Source organism: Amblyomma americanum, chromosome 1 (assembly GCF_052857255.1).
Source record: "Amblyomma americanum isolate KBUSLIRL-KWMA chromosome 1, ASM5285725v1, whole genome shotgun sequence".
Taxonomy (NCBI): domain Eukaryota; kingdom Metazoa; phylum Arthropoda; class Arachnida; order Ixodida; family Ixodidae; genus Amblyomma; species Amblyomma americanum.
In genome coordinates, this window is record NC_135497.1 from 247,963,585 (window position 1) to 247,980,372 (window position 16,788).

The window sequence follows — 16,788 nt, forward strand, 5'->3', positions numbered from 1 at the left end:
GGAAAAGAAGCAGACTGTACGAATTCGATATAAATGGCAAAAGGCACATCAGGAAGGAATCGTTCTATGAAAACTCAAGAGGCAGCGCCGTACACTTTGAAGCTAGATCAGGGCGTCTTAGAACGCGAAGCTACAAAAAAAGAAAATTAACCACGAAGATGAAACAGGCGCAGTGTGCGGTAAATCTGTAGGAACAATTGAACATCTTATAGTAGAATGTGGCAGTATCCATTCGGATGTCGATGTAGGCTCAGTCACTCGCTGATGCCTAGGATTTAGATATAATAATGGTAAAGTGAATTAATCTGCGGTTGAAGTTAGCAAAAAGAAATTGTAAGATTGGTGGCTCAAAAGCTGGGCGGTGACGTAAGGTTACAATTTCAGGATTAAAAATTGTATTTAAACAAAGATAGCGAGTATGGTGGCCACTGCCATCACCCCTTTTACAGGGGCCGCTCCTATTATCTTCCATCAATCTACCCGCTAGATGCGCAGTGTGCCCGTGATTCCGTGAATGTGTGCATAATTTCAGACTCATGAGATAAGAAGACACCAGATTAAAATTTGCGGCTGGGCCGCGTGAGGGAGCGGTAGCAGAGCGCCGATCGCACTTTAAAGCTCTTTATTAAAGACACTTTGAAGACGGTGCACATCTGCAACTCTCCTACTTTAAAGGCTCTCTCTTTTTGTCGGTCTCACAAGTTATCACTTGTACCTTAGCACAATCGATGAGTCTCACAAAAAAAAAAAAAAGCTATCATGAGAAAAGCAGAAGCCGTAACTGCAGTCGCAAAATACGACGCGTTGCGTGACAAAATTATCGAACGCGCCGACAAAGTACCCGCGGCAAAAGACAAAAAAAAACAGAGAAGCAGAAATGCTGCAGTAAGGGGAAAGAGCCAAATCCGGGAGAAAAAAAAAAACGCATGTTCACACGCGCACCGAATGGACACTAAACAACCGCACCGACAACCTTCCATCAAATCCGAGTAGAGGAAGGCGGTTTCAGTGAAATACACGAACGAAACGTGAGGCGGGAGGGGAAAAAAAAAAAACAAGAGGAAGAGATAGCGCCTGGAGTGGAGCCCTTATGGAGAACGACGTTCCTGCCGCCCAAGATCCATTAGGAAAGGTTTAATACGAGGGGAGGAGGGGGGTGCGCATGCACCGGCGGTATAAAATCGATCGGCCGAATCGCAACCTAGCGTTTGCAGAAATTGCCCCGGCGGGCTAACTGGCGTCTCAGTCTGGCGCTGCCGATGTACACAAAGCCAGCCTAATGGAAGCCTGCGGTGGTAGTCAGGCAGACGCCATATGCCGCACCAACAACGCTGGCGTGGCGGCGCGGTGGTTGTGGTGGACGTCAGCGCATGACTGGCATTTCTTTTTTCCCTTGTATTGTTGCTTTTTTTGACGGTCGGTGCCCATTTAATTTAGTCATAGTATACAGTAGTGTAAAGGTCTCTTTACTTCTTCTCGGTTGCAACACTGCATGTGCCAGGATTAGCTCTCATTGAGAAGGCAAAGGGCGCCGCTTATCCCTAATCCGAATCCTCCTTGACGGCTCAGTTAATGAAATTAATGAAGGCTCACCTCTGATACGAAAGTAGAAAACTCTGCACTGAGAAGACGTTGAAGGCGAACGCATTTCAAGAGCCCCAAACACTATGCTATTCGCTCAAAGTCGAATAAAGCGCAATGATTTTGCCAGCCTCTTGCACAAAAGTAAGGTTATCGTCTCGACAGCAATGCACTGCCTTCGGGAACAACACTGCACTACACATAATTTAATGCTCGCTGTTACCATCCATACATGAAAACGTCATCGCATAAATGCGCCCGTCGTTCCTTGATAAACATAACCTTGGTAAACGTAACGTAGCCGGCGCGTTTCGCTGAACGTTAATGCTAACATCCGCTGCATTTCATGCTTCTCTTATTACGAGCGAAAGCACAGCGGTACTTAGGAGAAAACAGTACTATAACTAAGTGCATCTGCTTTGCTCGCGTCCTCTTTCGAAGTGCTGTTATTTTTGTACTCAAACGTTTCTCGTGGGAATCACGTTTGCCACGCAGTACCTGTTAATATAACCTTTCTATATAACCTTTCTCTCTACCTTTTGATGCTAACCAAGTGATGTGGCATGTGAGATGCGCATCAAATGCGCGAGGTGAACAAACGAGAAGCGTTCGTTAGTTGAACTTGTTTCCGGAGGCTGCTACGCATTTGTCAGGCACGAGACAAAATGAAAATTCAATGTACTCAACCAATAAGAGGATGCGAGGCTTCGAAGTTGCGACGCGCGCGTTTCGCATCTTCCGGTGACGGCTATAAAAAGAAAAAAAAACTGCGTATCGTAGGCTTAGCGCAAGCGTTCGCATTTTCTATACGAACGAGACCGCGTGAGGCCACGCGTCACTGGTGCCTCCACCACTGACGCAAAGCTCTCGTAGCGCGTGGTACGATCTTTCAACAAACACTATCTTTTAATTACATGACAAACGGCAAGACTGTGAAAAACTGCGAGTAAGGAGCGCGCCCATCGTACAGCTCAGCGAGCTGTTGTTGAAGTCTTCACCTTAAGTTCAGCTCCCCATGCAAGGCCGAGACAAATGGGACAGAAAAAGTGCGCCCGGTCAGCATTGTTCACAGCAAGCGACAGCCCACGGAGAGGAGGCAGAAAGGAAGCGTGTCTCGTGCGGCCGAGAACTACTTACTGCTAGCGGAAACAGCCGGCTAGGAGTCGAGCGACGCGTCCTGCTTGCCCATTGTGCAATGGGCTCGGCTTCCCCTCCGCAACCCCGCTGCGCTCCCCGCGTGGCGGCGGCGGCATAACACCGGGGGTCGTCGCTTCGGCGACGCCTCGCTCTTTCTCCGAGAGCGGCGTGCCGCGTCTGACAATTAACGGATCGCGACCGCTCGGCGCTTAGCGCGCTTTTGGGACGCACGCGGCTTCGAGGAGCCCCCATGCCAGCTCGGGCTAATTGTCGGGGGCTCGCAGCAGATCGGCGCATGAGGGGAAAACGCATTAGACCGAGCCGACGCCGCGCTGTTTTGCTCCCGCGCTGCCTCCTCTCCCCGGCTAGGGCCATAATGCGGGCGCAAGTTACGCATATTGCGTCCAGTCAGGGAGCGAGCATGCCGTAAGGCGAACGCAGCTGCCACTCGGACAGCTCCGAGTCCTTAACGTGGCACAAACAGTGTCATGCTGCCTTGTGTCTTCGTGGGCGGTTACAACTGAGATTGTGCAAATGGCTGCCGTGAGGGGCACGAATAGCCGCACGCGTGCCAGTAGCTATTCCCGAGCTCATTTCTAACTCTTGCGCTGCGTATGCGAATTCGTGTGAGTAACGAAACATGCCGCTGGTTAGGACAATTCAAGCACAGCAAACAGCCGCGAGTTTAGGTTTAAGGTTTATGGTGGTTTAACGTCCCAAAGAGACTCAGGCTATGAGAGACGCCGTAGTGGAGGGCTCAGGAAATTTCGACCGCCTGGGTTTCTTTAACTTGCACCGACATCGCACAGTACACGGGCCTCTAGAATTTCACCTCCATCGAAATTCGACCGCCGCGGCCGGGATCGAACCCGCATCTTTCGGGCCAGCAGCCGAGCGCCGTATACCCAATGAGCCACCGCGGCGGGCCGCACAGCTTCTGAAATATGCATGCATTAGGCGTGCAATGAGACGCAGGTTCTCTCCGTGGCATGTCTGACACATGACTGCGCGGAAAGCTACTCGATAGCTGCTGCAGTACATGCACTGTACAGACCTCAGAGGCCCATTTAGCATTTTTTTTTTCCCGCGGATGCACGTTTTGTGAGCGGGCTATGTCATTTTCTTGCTCTCTTTATTTCTCTATTTCGGTTTCGTTCCTTTGTCTGTTTTCCCCACATGAAGCGCTGGACTTGAGTGGTTAGCGTACCTGCTTTTTTTTTTTATCTCCCAGTCTGTCAATGATAAATATTCATCGTCGCATCGCCGCAGTATCCGTGGTTAAGAGAAGAGCCAAGCACTGAGCTTTTTCAAAGGACCCTGATTTTTAGAAGCTTCATTTCGATCGCGCCTTGAAACAGCCAATAATCGAAGCTATCAAGCTACCAAATACAAGCTGTACCTAGCGCACAAATTGTCTCGGCAATGCCTATTATGTAAAAAAATGTTGTCACACGCCTTTAGAACGAGACAAATTATGACAACGCTCCCCGATGCGGCTAGCGGCCTTGCCGCCAGTCCGGTACTGCTGCGCAACAGACAGTGTTCGCGTCAAGTACAATGCAGATTTCTTTGCTCCGTCGAGGAAGGTATCCACTAATCAAACTGGTTGAGAAGGTTTGCCTTTATCGTCATCCCCAGAGTACCGACGATTAGCGGACTAACTCACCTATTTACCGAGCTAAGTATAACCTCGCGCTTCCTCCTCCATTCCAGGATCACCGTTGTTCGTTTAGAATCGATGTCGCTGATGGAAAGATCAGGAAGGATTTGTGCGCTGGGTGTTATGCTTTACGTGCTGCATATTATGAGCAGGAACGTTTTTTTTTTTTACATTAGACGGGAAACCTCAAAGAGTAAATTTCCCTCCCATGTGCGTGGCTCAATTGCCCTCAGTGATCCCCATGACTGCGAACTTGCTCTCTTCACGTCCAAGTTGGCAAGTACCTGTTCAGACCCACGAGTTATTCCACATTCATCGCCCCTCGCGTTTCCCCGTCTGCTATTCTGCTGTACCTGAAATCCCATTTCAATTGCTGACCTCTCGGGCGCCACCCTTCACGTGTAGGAGCGCTCTCAATTTGCCTCCTTTAAATGTGTCGAATGCAACAATCATTAGGGCAAAATCACGAGTTGCTGCGGTCTCTGGTCGAGCGTCTGTTTCACGTAAGAAATAAAAAGTGCGCGTAGTAAATCCATCACACCACCCAATCAGGCTACGTCTCAGGCTGTATACGTGCGTGATGCACGATGTATGAGAAGATACCTTGGCTGTGAAAAGTTGAGCCTATTCTTTTCTTTCATACAAGCACAAAAAAAGAGTCATACACTCACCACTCAGGCAGAGGTTAATCTGCATAATAAAGGTTGTCTGCATAATCAATCTTAATTCTTAAATTCCGCAATGAGTTGCCCTCCTGCTCACATACTTCATGGGATTGGCCAGAGCAAGAAAAGTTGACTGCCAAAATCAGGAAGAGGACACCTCTCCCTGCCTTTGGAGTTGTTTGGTTGACTCCAACTAAAACCGGACCAAAGCAGCTAATTTTAGTCAAACGCATAAAAAAGACATTACAACTAGATGAAGGTATTAAAAAAATACAGGACAAAAAGCCTTGGACATAGGATCTCCCGTGACGCCAACTACCATAGTTTCCTTCTTCTTTCTTTTGTGCCAGCGTACAGAAAGAAGATCAAAAATTAAGCCTTCAGCTGGCTGTAAACTGTGCGCATTCACGGTGCACAAAGCCGAATGTGGTAGCTATCTAGGATAGTTCGCGCTTCATATATCTACCAGCGCCCTACTGGAGGTTAAGATAATGGTTGCAGTGAAGGGTTCCTCTACAAGAGCATATTGGACTCAATGAAACAGGAAGAACTAAACAGACTTTAAGCGAACTTGCGAAGCGTCTATGGAATGCAAGTCGTTGAGATCGTCTAATGGCTCTGGTTATTTCAGCTCCAATAGGTGAAGATACGTTCTACCAAGCTGACACGTCGACTTGTACCATATCGTCACAAAGTTTTCTTCGTCGTGAATTCGATGAGTACGCCTCGCAGAGCACTTCGAGCCCCGTGGAAGCATCCTCCGGAAACAACCGCTCCGCTGGCGAAGGCGATTTTCTGTCCCTCTTTTCCTTGCTCCTCGAGGACGTTTATATGACAGGCGCACGTGGCTCCAATGGGAAGGAAATTTCCTCGAGCTGACAGCGCAGAGACGCTCGGCTCCTCCCTTCCAGAAATGAGATCCGCAATGTCGCCACTTCCCTGTTGCTCCAATTAAAATTGCACGCGGAGCCGCCTCTTCCCCTTTTCCCCTCGAGCCCACGCAGAGCGCCGAAGGCAAGGCACCGAGGAAGGGGGCACGCGGGCGGCTCGGACCCCGGGGCGGCATTTGTCTGGCGGGGGCCTCAAAATAGACCCCCGCGGAGCGTGTCTAATTGGACGTCGGCTTCGCGCCCCAACGCGAACCGCAGTCTCCTCCATGCGAGCCGGGCACACTGCGCTTCTTTCTCGGAGGGGATATTTTGCGCCGACGCACTGCTGAATCACATCTGCCGCCCGAGAAGCGCCGCCTTTCCTTGGAAAGAGGCTGCGCCAAAGGAAGAAAGAAAATGAAACCTTTCTTGTGCGCCGCCTCCCGCTCGACGTGCACTGCGGTTCGAACGTCCCTCTTTGTGAGACGCGCGTTCTGCGGCGGCAACAAGAAAGTTTCCTCGCATATGCCTGGGGAAAACCCGCCGGGAACTCGTACAAGTTTGTTTGGGGAAGCGACTCCATGGCGCGCGAAACCGTGGGAAAGCGCGAGCTTCGGTACACTCCTTTTTTTTTATTGTTAATACTCTTATGGGCATCCTTTATCCGAGTTATCCCATTAGGCCTGTAGTCATATGCCGCAAGTTGCCGGCAATTTTGCTCAGCTGCCTGAAAGTCGTAAGAGCTCTGGCGCCTGTCGGACTGCACGGTGATCAAAAGCAAGCGCAGGAAACGCTCAGTGGGCCTCTGCGGCGCCCAACGCGTTTTGTAAAACAAAACGCACCGCTTCGAAAGTTGTGACTTCATTCCGGATGCCCACACGTGTCCTTCATCTCCTTCTTGTACAGTGCCGTTGAAAGCACGTACAACAAAACCACGCACTCATAGAGTTTCTTACTATTAACTAGAGGGAAAGCTGGCGCCCCGCCTATGGGAGTTCGCATGGAGCTTCCTCGAGACCACCTGAGACACCATGGGCGCTCTAAGCATCATGGGGAGGAGAGCTACCGACGGCAGAACTACAACTTTTGGATAAAAAATAATTAAATAAACAAGCGTTGTTCGATAATCAAGAATGTCCTAATATTCAATATCATGTCTATAAATTGCAACAAACGAGCAGAAAAGCATGTAAATGCAAAGTTTGCCCCAAATAAGCGATGGCTTGCTCTACTATTGGCAAGTATTGCAGACAACAAAAGCCGACATTTCGTGCTTAACAGGTGTTTCCTTAAAAAGAAATATGTTTTTGAAAAAAAAAATGTCGCTTCAACATTTTAAGATGTTTTTTGATGGCACTTCGGAAACCAAGAACCTTTTTATTGGCGTCGTGTGCTGTTGCGTTTTCGTTACTATGGCTTTTGCGCACTACGTTTGCTCCAAAGTCGTCTGCGCCGTGGAAGCAACGGGGCATCTCAGTAGCGCCACTCTCAGTTCCTGAAAAAAAAACTGACTGTCCCGCACAAAGTAGCTCACCGCCCCACGATGCTTGGAGCTCCCATGGTGGCAATTATAATAGAGAGAGACGGGCTAGTTGGTGACTATTTGTAGAATGCACCTTGAAACCGCGCAAAAAAGACAATGGACGAGGAAGAAACCAACAGGACAGAGCGCGGTCTGCCCTGTTGGTTTCTTCCTCGTCCCTTGTCTTTTTTGCGCGGTTTCAAGGTGCATTCCCGTTGGGGTTCAGGTGCAGCGCCGCCAGCTTTCCCTCTAGTTAATAGTAAGAATCTCTATGCCCGCACTGTACCGCCGCCGTCGGTGACAGCAACGAGGCGAATCAGTTTGACCCGACATTCTAAAGCGTCGCGCGCCGACCATAGACGGTGGGGAAAAGAAGCAAGAAACCCCGGCCGGCTGTGTTCGGCCGATTCTGCCCTTCCGTTGTCTGCGGCCCGCCTTCGCATCATGGGCCGCGCGTGTGCCGACCGCCAAGCCAAGGGCGCCCGCCCGACGCCTCTTCTCCGCCAAAAGCGGCCGCTCCCAATTGGGCGTCGCGGCGCGGCCGACTGGCGAGCGGCGTTTCTCTGCGAGCAGCACGGCGCTCCTTTGTTGGCGCCTGTCGTCGTCTCCTTTTCGTCCGCGCGGCGGGGCGATACGGGCAGCGTGCGCTGATCGCGAGCATCCGGAGGGACGGTCGCTTCCGCCGCCTGCGTCGGCCCTCGCCGCAGCTCGGCAGCCAAAGGCGGGGGAGGGGGTCCGTCTCCGCGGAAGGCGCGCCGTGTGCGGCAACGCTCGCGTGTCTGTTTGGACGCGCGCGCGCACACACGCTTACTCACATCCTGACGTCCCATTGAGCTCGAGAAACCGCGCGCGGGCTTGGTCCCGCTCAGTGTAACCTTCTTCCAGCAGCGCCCCTTCCCCCCGCCACCTTTTCTGTTTTGCTTTTCGATGGAAACAGACGTTGCCGCGGGTGAACGTCCGAATCTACACTGCCAGCGCACTATGCAGATGAAGAAGACCACCGCGCCCAGAGACGCCGATGCAGCTCGAGAGCCAGACAGCCCCCCAGTCGGGGCCCGTCATTAAAACGCGCTCGTCACCAGAGAGTGAAAGCCTGTTACAGTCGGCTGATCAAAATCGCGGTTTCCGGTTCGAGGAGCGGCTGTGATTTGCTGTTTAGCTTTCTCCGCCAGACTTTGCTCTGAACCGAGTGATTTGTGGTCGACAGCGGAGCGGGCCAAGTCGTTATATGAACGGGAAACCTGGCGCCGTGACGCTCAGATGGGTGCGAGAATAAGAGAGGTGGAATATAGCGCAAGTGCGCCATTAATGGGAAACTGGGGAGGGCTCGAAAGAAATAGGAAAAAAAAATGCGTAGCCGTTGGTGACAGTGCCGAGCGCCGCAAGGCTCAACGTCGACGCAATCGTGACGGAACCGGCCGGCAACACAGGAGGACTTGCACCTGCGCGGCAGGCACTCTAGCTGTATGCCATTTGGCGAGCTTTCGCAATTACGCCAGGTTTGTCGGCCTCGTAGCGGCCACTGTATAGACGATACGCTTGCAGTTGCGCATCGCGTCGGGTGGTCTCGCTTCTGCGAGCAAGTTTAACCTGCTGGCTCCATAGATCATCTCTGCATCGAGCCACCGATACGCGCTTGAAGAACTTCAACTGTGCGCTCGCTTGCTCGTTTCTTTAACACCCGTCCCGGGTGTGTTACAACAAAATACACCGAACGAGAACGCAGCGAAGCGCCATATGAAGCTGGGACAAGTAGAACGGCGCGCATGAAATAGTTCTTTTTTTTTTGTAACAATTATTCGGAGTACTGTGGAAGATGCTTTACGCATCCATGTCAAAGCCGATAGGCAGGGGCTGCGGCTCAACAAGTTGTTCAATTCCTCACGCGCAAACGTACCCCCTGTTATGTGATAATGCTCCATTCGAACCCGAGGAAAGGCTTTTTCTTTCTTGTTTTCTTTTCTTAAGCAATACATTCAATAAAAATATCTCCTAATAACTTTACTGCAGCCTTCGGTATATCTAACAAGCGGTAGCGCAGGGAGATTCGGGAGCCTTGACTGGAAGCTGGGATGTTTTAACCGGCTCCGGCAGGAGAGTACATAGTTGGATACGAAGTATGCAACCCTGAAGGAAGTGTGCAGTAAAAGCGCCTCTTGAATAAGTGTGCTTACAACAGCGTTATGGCTTACCCTCTGCAACTCACACTGTGAACTTTTTTTTTTTTGCGCACAGCAAGCGTAAGCGGAACAAGACTAGCACCACACGGATGCTAATGATGATAAGACTAGAATTAGGGCATCAACGACCGCCATGGTCGAAGAAAATTCATCAGATCACAGGCCCCGCCGCGGTGGCTCAGTGGTTAGGGCGCTCGACTACTGATCCGGAGTTCCCGGGTTCGAACCCGACCGCGGCGGCTGCGTTTTTATGCAGGAAAAACGCTGAGGCGCCCGTGTGCTGTGCGATTTCAGTGCACGTTAAAGATCCCCAGGTGGTCGAAATTATTCCGGAGCCCTCCACTACGGCACCTCTTCCTTCCTTTCTTCTTTCACTCCCTTCTTTATCCCTTCCCTTACGGCGCGGTTCAGGTGTCCAAAGATATATGAGACAGATACTGCGCCATTTCCTTTCCCCCAAAAAACCAATTATTATTATTATTATTCATCAGATCACAGAGCACCTAAGTTCGTCTCCTGCAAGGATACCAAGGCGAAAGTGACCCCCATCTATCGGCATGCGCTGGTGCCCCCGCTCATAAAACGGAAAGCGCGCTAGAGAGAGAGAGAGAGAGAGAGAGAGAGAGAGAGAGAGAGAGAGAGACCTATTTCGGGGTGTTTTCGGGGCAACTCCTGCGTTTACAGCGTCCGTCGCGGGTCACACCTCGTTCGACGCAATCCATGAAATATGGGCTTCGTGAACCGCGTTTTATGTCGTTTTCGATCAGCGCGAACAAGAATGAGGCCCACCTGATTTCGAATCATTCGGCTTGGCGTTATCGCGCCATATATAACCGGCCACTGACAGCTAGTGCCCATCCATGCCGCGCGGGCGGCGGCTCTCTTCATATTGGCGACGCCGTCGGGGCGCGTTGTTTCCCCGTATACGCCGTGGCCAGCGGCACTCGACGCGCTGCTTTCTCACGGGAAGGAGCCCGATGTCCAAAAAGGCGAATCCCATGTGTCTTGATGGCACCCCCCTGGAGCGATCCTATCGTGGGGCCTTCCGAGAAGCGAGGCGTCGCACCGTCCCCCGCGACAGCAGACGCGGCGCAAACATCAGCCCACTGCCGCTGCTCATGATCGCTTCTCGATGCTAACGGACGATAACAAAATGACGCACTGACAGAGGGCGGATAAGGGGAGGGCGGAGGGCCAAGCCACATGAACGACGACGGGGCATGCACTGCTTATACAATTAGCTGAGATCAAGTTTCCGGAGCCGGCCCGAGTCGCATGCATATTGTTGTAATCTCCGCCGTGACTAAGGCGCAGCAGACTGCGCGGCTGCGCCCGCGCCCTCCCGAGTATGAAATCGTACACCGCGCGCAATGCTCCGAGACAGCCGGTGTTGCGCACTTCTTCCGCCGCTGCCGAGTCGGGGTGGCTTCAAGTTGCGAGAACGAACGCGTAGAAGGTCAGCCTCCACTGCGAATAACCAAGTCTTAAGTAAAATAACCATCACTGTGAGCTTAGTGCAAACACACAGGAGGCTTCCTAACGAGTGTATGCGAAGGTTCATGTGGCTCTTCTTTGCTCATGCGCGAGAAATCCACAATGGCGACGGGCGCCTGGCTTCTAGCTGAGAATGACGCCGCGTAACGAAACAAACGTGCTGTCGTTACGCCGCCATTGCTTGCACTGTGCAAAACTAGTATAGCAGGAGTCAGCAGTGCAGAGCACGGACAAAGCGCCATGTCGCCTGTCAAAGGCGTCCGCAAAGCACCACCTGTCAAAGCAATAGCGCCACGTGCGGTATATATTTTTTTATGGATAGCGGCAACTTCCCAAGAATTTGGCGTTACGCAGCAGGGAAAAGTTGGTTGACAGGACGGAAGGTTGGGCTTGCTACCTCACGGCAACTTGGAAAAAAAAAAAAAACGGACACACACAGGCTCCAGCAGTGTACAGAATCAAATCGTTCATATACACTGATCGAAGTATATCATAAAAAGAAAGGTAGTGTAATTTCTATGGACAAGCTCCGATTAGTCTGCATGAACATGAGGTGGCTTTTTTGGATAGCGTCCAGCGAAGTGGCCTAGCTCAGTATGACTTCGTCGAGAGCGAGAGTATGTATACGCCTGTATTGTTTCGTGCCGTGAATTAATTTCCAGTTGCAAGTCAGCGCTCGTGAAGTCCCTTTTGTTGCTAAGGTGCGTGTTTCTCTGTTCTTTTTTCGCTGTTATCATTAAAAGCTGCGTGACACTGTTTTCGTGCCCTGACCCTCATGCGAATGGTCCATGCTGGAGATGACTGTCTGTGGTCTTTGATGTACATGAAAGCCTTCACCTTTACTTAATAAAGGAGAGCCAATCTTCACTGAAAAGGAAATAAACACCAATGCACAAATGGTTTTCGCACTCCTGTGTAGACCTGCTATCTGGGTAAGCGCCTCACATCGGCTGATCCAGCAGCAGCTCTCTCCACGAGCCCGTTTTTAGCCAACTATTATGTCCTGGCTGCCACTGGTATTGAAAAGACGCACACCCTTTGTCAAAAGTTTGCAACCCAGGGGATTTGCTTCTGGGCCACGCCCTGTGTCTCGTTATGCATCCCCGGCGCTACAAATCTCCTGAAGGTGAGATGAATTTTCATCCTCACCCATACACAAAGATTAGAGCTTCCACGGAGGAAACAAGAGCCCCACTATGCGGGTTGGGGGAAAACCCCCCTGGAGCCTCTACACTTTTGACAAAGGCTGTGCAAGTACATGCGTTACGAAAGGAAGAGCTGTATTAGCACGCAACGCACGATTACTCCCGCAGTATGGATGATAAACGTGCCTGCTGCATTTTTCTATTTCTGACAAGCTTTCCCGTAAATGAATGACCCCTTAAAAACTTTTTTCCAGTCTGATGCAGAAGTAGAAACAGATGTCCTTCTTTTGAGCGAAATTACTGTTCCCTTCAATATTGTTTGCACCTGTACATCACCCGTCAAGAAAAGCGAAGACAAGCCGCGGTGAGATCTGGAAAGGAATCCGCGAAAAGCCGGGGAGAAACATGCGCGGCGTCGTGCGCTCACATGTTTCTCCCACTCGCCTCTTGCGGGGCGCGCGCAGTCCGCATAGGCTTAGCGCCGGCCGGCACGCTTACCCCAGTCGAAGGCCAGGGCCGGCCGGGCTGGCAGCAGCAGGGCCCAGCCGCAGAGTGAGAGCAGCCGCAGTGGCCACCGCTGCGGCGCCGCCATCGCTGTCCCGTTCGCTCGCGTCAGCCTCGCCTCAGGTCACCGGCGGCGACCCTCCATTTCACGAGCACACCTGAAGAAAAGAGAATGATTTCAAGGAAACTGCTGCGGGCAGAGAGAACGAGCAGACACGGTATGTATAGTCGCCAATGCATGTAAATCAACTCCGCTCGTCAGTGAGGCAATCCCCGCAGAGTTGAGGCGTTCGCCCAAGCACACCCACGCATCAAAACTCTCCCATGAGAAACACGCGCGAGCTGATAAGGTTCGAGCTTTAGCACACTGAACAGAATGGATGCTTCTTGTTCTTGGACAGCGCAGCTACACAGACACGCATACACGCTCTGGCGAATCGTCTGCTGCCCCCAATCACGCATTCCCCATCGAACGCACGACCAAGGACGCAGACCGGACGCTTTCTTCCTCTTCAACGAAAATATCAGATGAAGAGAGGACTTTTCAGCCGGAAAAAGAAGATATGTGGAAAAGGATAATTTCAGTTTTCGACAGACTAAAATTTAAAAAAAAATTAGACGTATAGGACTCCATATGGATTCCTATTCTTCACAAATGACATTACGATTAGCAGCGACTCGTGGAAGCAGCGTTGTAAAATTGATTTCCTTATGCCACGATAACGGTGGCGTCCTATAGGAGATGCAGTCGGGTGTCTGTGCCCATGATCATGTTTGGCTAAGAGTGTTTGATGCTTCTTTACACTGCGTGACGTAACGCTGGTGCTCTTTCAGTCGCCTCGAGAATTTCCTCATTAAATGCTTATCTTTTGACTTTAAATAGACGCCAATTGGTAGTCCGTTTCTCTGTGAGCTAGAAGTCCGTTATGGGCTCCGAAACGTCAATCATATCCTTTCTTTGGCTAGGTAAGTGACTTCGGGTGTTTTCCATTATGATACTAGACCACACGAAATGACTACGTCCAAAAAGAAAAAAAAAGGAATAGCCAAGCAAGCCGTTTGGACGCAGACAGATGTAGATTGGGTCATAAATGAAAACAGGTATACCGTTGTTGTCGTTGCAACCAACATTTCATGAACCACTGGGGAACCAGGCGAAGCCTTAAGGTTTTCCCTCATCAGTCCCTAATTTCGTGGATGCAGTTTGGCAAGCTAAGGCGTTAATGCAGAGCGCATGCCGTTTTGAAGCACGGCTGTAAGCGACGCCGCCGTGTGGAAAATAAGTCCAGCATAGCAGCCATGATCCAGCCTCGTGGCTCAAGATTCCCAGCGGCACAAGCGAATGACGCAGACGCACCGCGCTGCAGCACGAAAGGTTCAGCCACGCACACGCGCGAAGATAAAAGCTGGCCAAGCTGCGGATACATAGTAATGGAGGGCATCGCGTTCGCTTTGAGCCGCTCGTGTTTTCCCTCGCGTCGATGATTTCGAGTGTCACTCGGGCTATCCACTTTGATTAGCATGCCGAGATAAACACGAGAGAGGTCGCCCGAGGTCTCGCTCAATTTACGAGCTAATCACCGAGCCTCGAGCTGTCCGCTGCGCGTGACAAGACCTCCGCGCGTACACAGTTGCGCGATAGGGGAACATCGTGGGCGATCGTCATGCACCCCTTTTTTTCCTTCGGCCGGAAGCCCTTCGCGCAGCGGCTCCCGCAGTTTTGAATGCATTTCGCCGCTTTCGTGTCTCTTAATTTTGGCCATTCTTCTTGTTCTTCTTTCCTCCTCTGTTCTTTTCCTCCTTTTTTTCAACGCCGCGCTTCGCGCGCTTCTTGGCAGGGGGGGGGGGGGGGGGGGGGGGAGGGGGGGAGGGGGGGGGGAGGCTCACTCGTCGAGCCCTGTCTTATCCGCGGATAACACGAGACGGGGCGCCGGCGGTCGTTTATTACGCGCCCTGAGAAATGCGGGCCCGACTGGAATCCGACGTGTTGGGTCCCGGCTAGGCGCCCGCTCCTTCTCGGGTCCGTGGGAGCCCTTGAAGGGGAGGGAGGGGTGACTTCTTCGGGGGGCCTCGAAATTGGCAAAAGTCGCGCCACCGAAGGAGGCCGCCACCATGGGACCGCCACCGATGGCGACTGCGGGACGTCCTGCGATCTGTGGCCCGGCCATACCCCTAAATATAGACTCGAAAAAGGACTCGCGCCTGCGAGCATGTCGCCCCCGCCACGAACGTCGCCGCCGCTGTTGCCGCATGGGCGCCGTGGACGGAGCTGCCTCCTGCTTCGCTACTTCTTGCCTTTTTTTCCCCCTTTCTGTATTTTTTCTCCTTTCGCGCGGCACACGTATAAACATCGGAGTCCTCTCGGCGCGCCCATATATCCGCCGCGCGCGCAGATATCTCGAGTGTCAATACCCGGCTGCGCGCTTATGAAAATATCCGAGCACCCCTCGTTGCTCTGACGACGAGATCGCGAGTCCGACCTGCTGGGATGACTTCCCCGCCTTCGGCCGCGCACCTCGAAGGTTGAGGAGCGCAGGTTGACCTCGCGAGGCGGAGGCGATTGCGTGCGCTGACTGAGAGTTCCGCATCTGGACGTGGCTCTGCGCTTCCAGCACCACCTGTATAAAGGCAGCCCGTGGGGGGGCGTCCCCGTTTTCTGGCATCCACACGGTCTTGGCGGTCGGAGATAAATCACTCTGCGCGGCGAGTGTGTCGACAACGAAGTGAGAGCGCATCTGCTTGCGGAGAAAAAGAAATGAAAAAGTTGCGACAATCCGTTCTGCGTGGCTAAGACGATGTCGCCGTGTTCATTGTCGTTAACACAGACTCGTACGAAAATAAATATAACTTTTTGTCTCAAGAGGCGATTTCACGTCCATTTTTTTCTTCCTGATCGCTTCGTTGCTGAGCGAATATAAATATGTCCACTGTTGCTCATTTCAGTAAATCATTAGTGCAACGCTGGAAACATATCATATGGAACGCAGATTGCTATCAATAACGCAAGGATTCACAGCGCAGCAACTGCACAATTCCACCACCCCGTTGCCTACACTCTTCCTCGGGCTTTCAGGGGCTTCGCAAGAACACACACAAGCCAGACAGCGTCAGGAGTCAGGGACTCCGGCAGAGAGAGCGGCCTCGGGGGCAGCCACTTTGGCAAGTTGAATAATATGCACAGGCGCCTACCGAGAGGGCGCACGCCAAGCTAAATTTATGAGTTAATAAAACGGAGCAACGCACGTACGCGGCGGCGGTAAATCACGCCCGATGCCAACCTCCTTTAGGTGTTTGCTCAAGGTACGCGAATAAATCAAAGCGGCCGCTACATTGTGTTACGTAACACTGTTGCACCACGCTGCACGCGCAGCGTCTTCGCTCGATTCGGCAGGCAACGTCCGAGTGCGCGCCCGAACTCGAAGCTAGCGATGCGCAAATGTAGTCTTGCGAAAATGAAGGGAACGCGAACAAAGCAGCTAATAAAATCCATTCTTCAGCATAATATCTCAGCAGTATAGTATGCGCAGCTGCCGCGGTAAGTCCGGATCAATACTCAGCGCGCATAATTCGCGAAGGTAATCAAGGTTTCACGCAGCTAGCAGACAGGCTTTCCAAGGCAACATAACACAACTTGTCTACGTCATGATTCCGCGAAATCTATCTTACTCCGCCCCCGCCGCGGTGGCTCAGTGGTTAGGGCGCTCGACTACTGATCCGGAGTTCCCGGGTTCGAACCCGACCGCGGCGGCTGCGTTGTTATGGAGGCAAAACGCTAAGGCGCCGTGTGCTGTGCGATGTCAGTGCACGTTAAAGATCCCCAGATGGTCGAAATTATTCCGGAGCCCTCCACTACGGCACCTCTTTCTTCCTTTCTTCTTTCACTCCCTCCTTTCTCCCTTCCCTTACGGCGCGGTTCAGGTGTCCAACGATATATGAGACAGATACTGCGCCATTTCCTTTCCCCCAAAACCAATTATTATTGATTATTATAATCTTGCTCCGCTCACGGTATTTATAGCTGCTGGAATCTT

At 51.9% G+C, this 16,788-nt stretch overlaps 1 long non-coding RNA gene across 1 annotated transcript in view; it reads right to left on the reverse strand.

The window, feature by feature from the left end:
* Nucleotides 1–11,422: 11,422 nt before the first annotated feature.
* Nucleotides 11,423–16,788, reverse strand: part of LOC144096435 (uncharacterized) — a 166,226-nt gene continuing 160,860 nt past the window's right edge. Inside the window, exon 3 of the long non-coding RNA XR_013306782.1 lies at nt 11,423–12,915. This is a non-coding gene — a long non-coding RNA (uncharacterized LOC144096435). The remainder of the gene's footprint in view (nt 12,916–16,788) is intronic.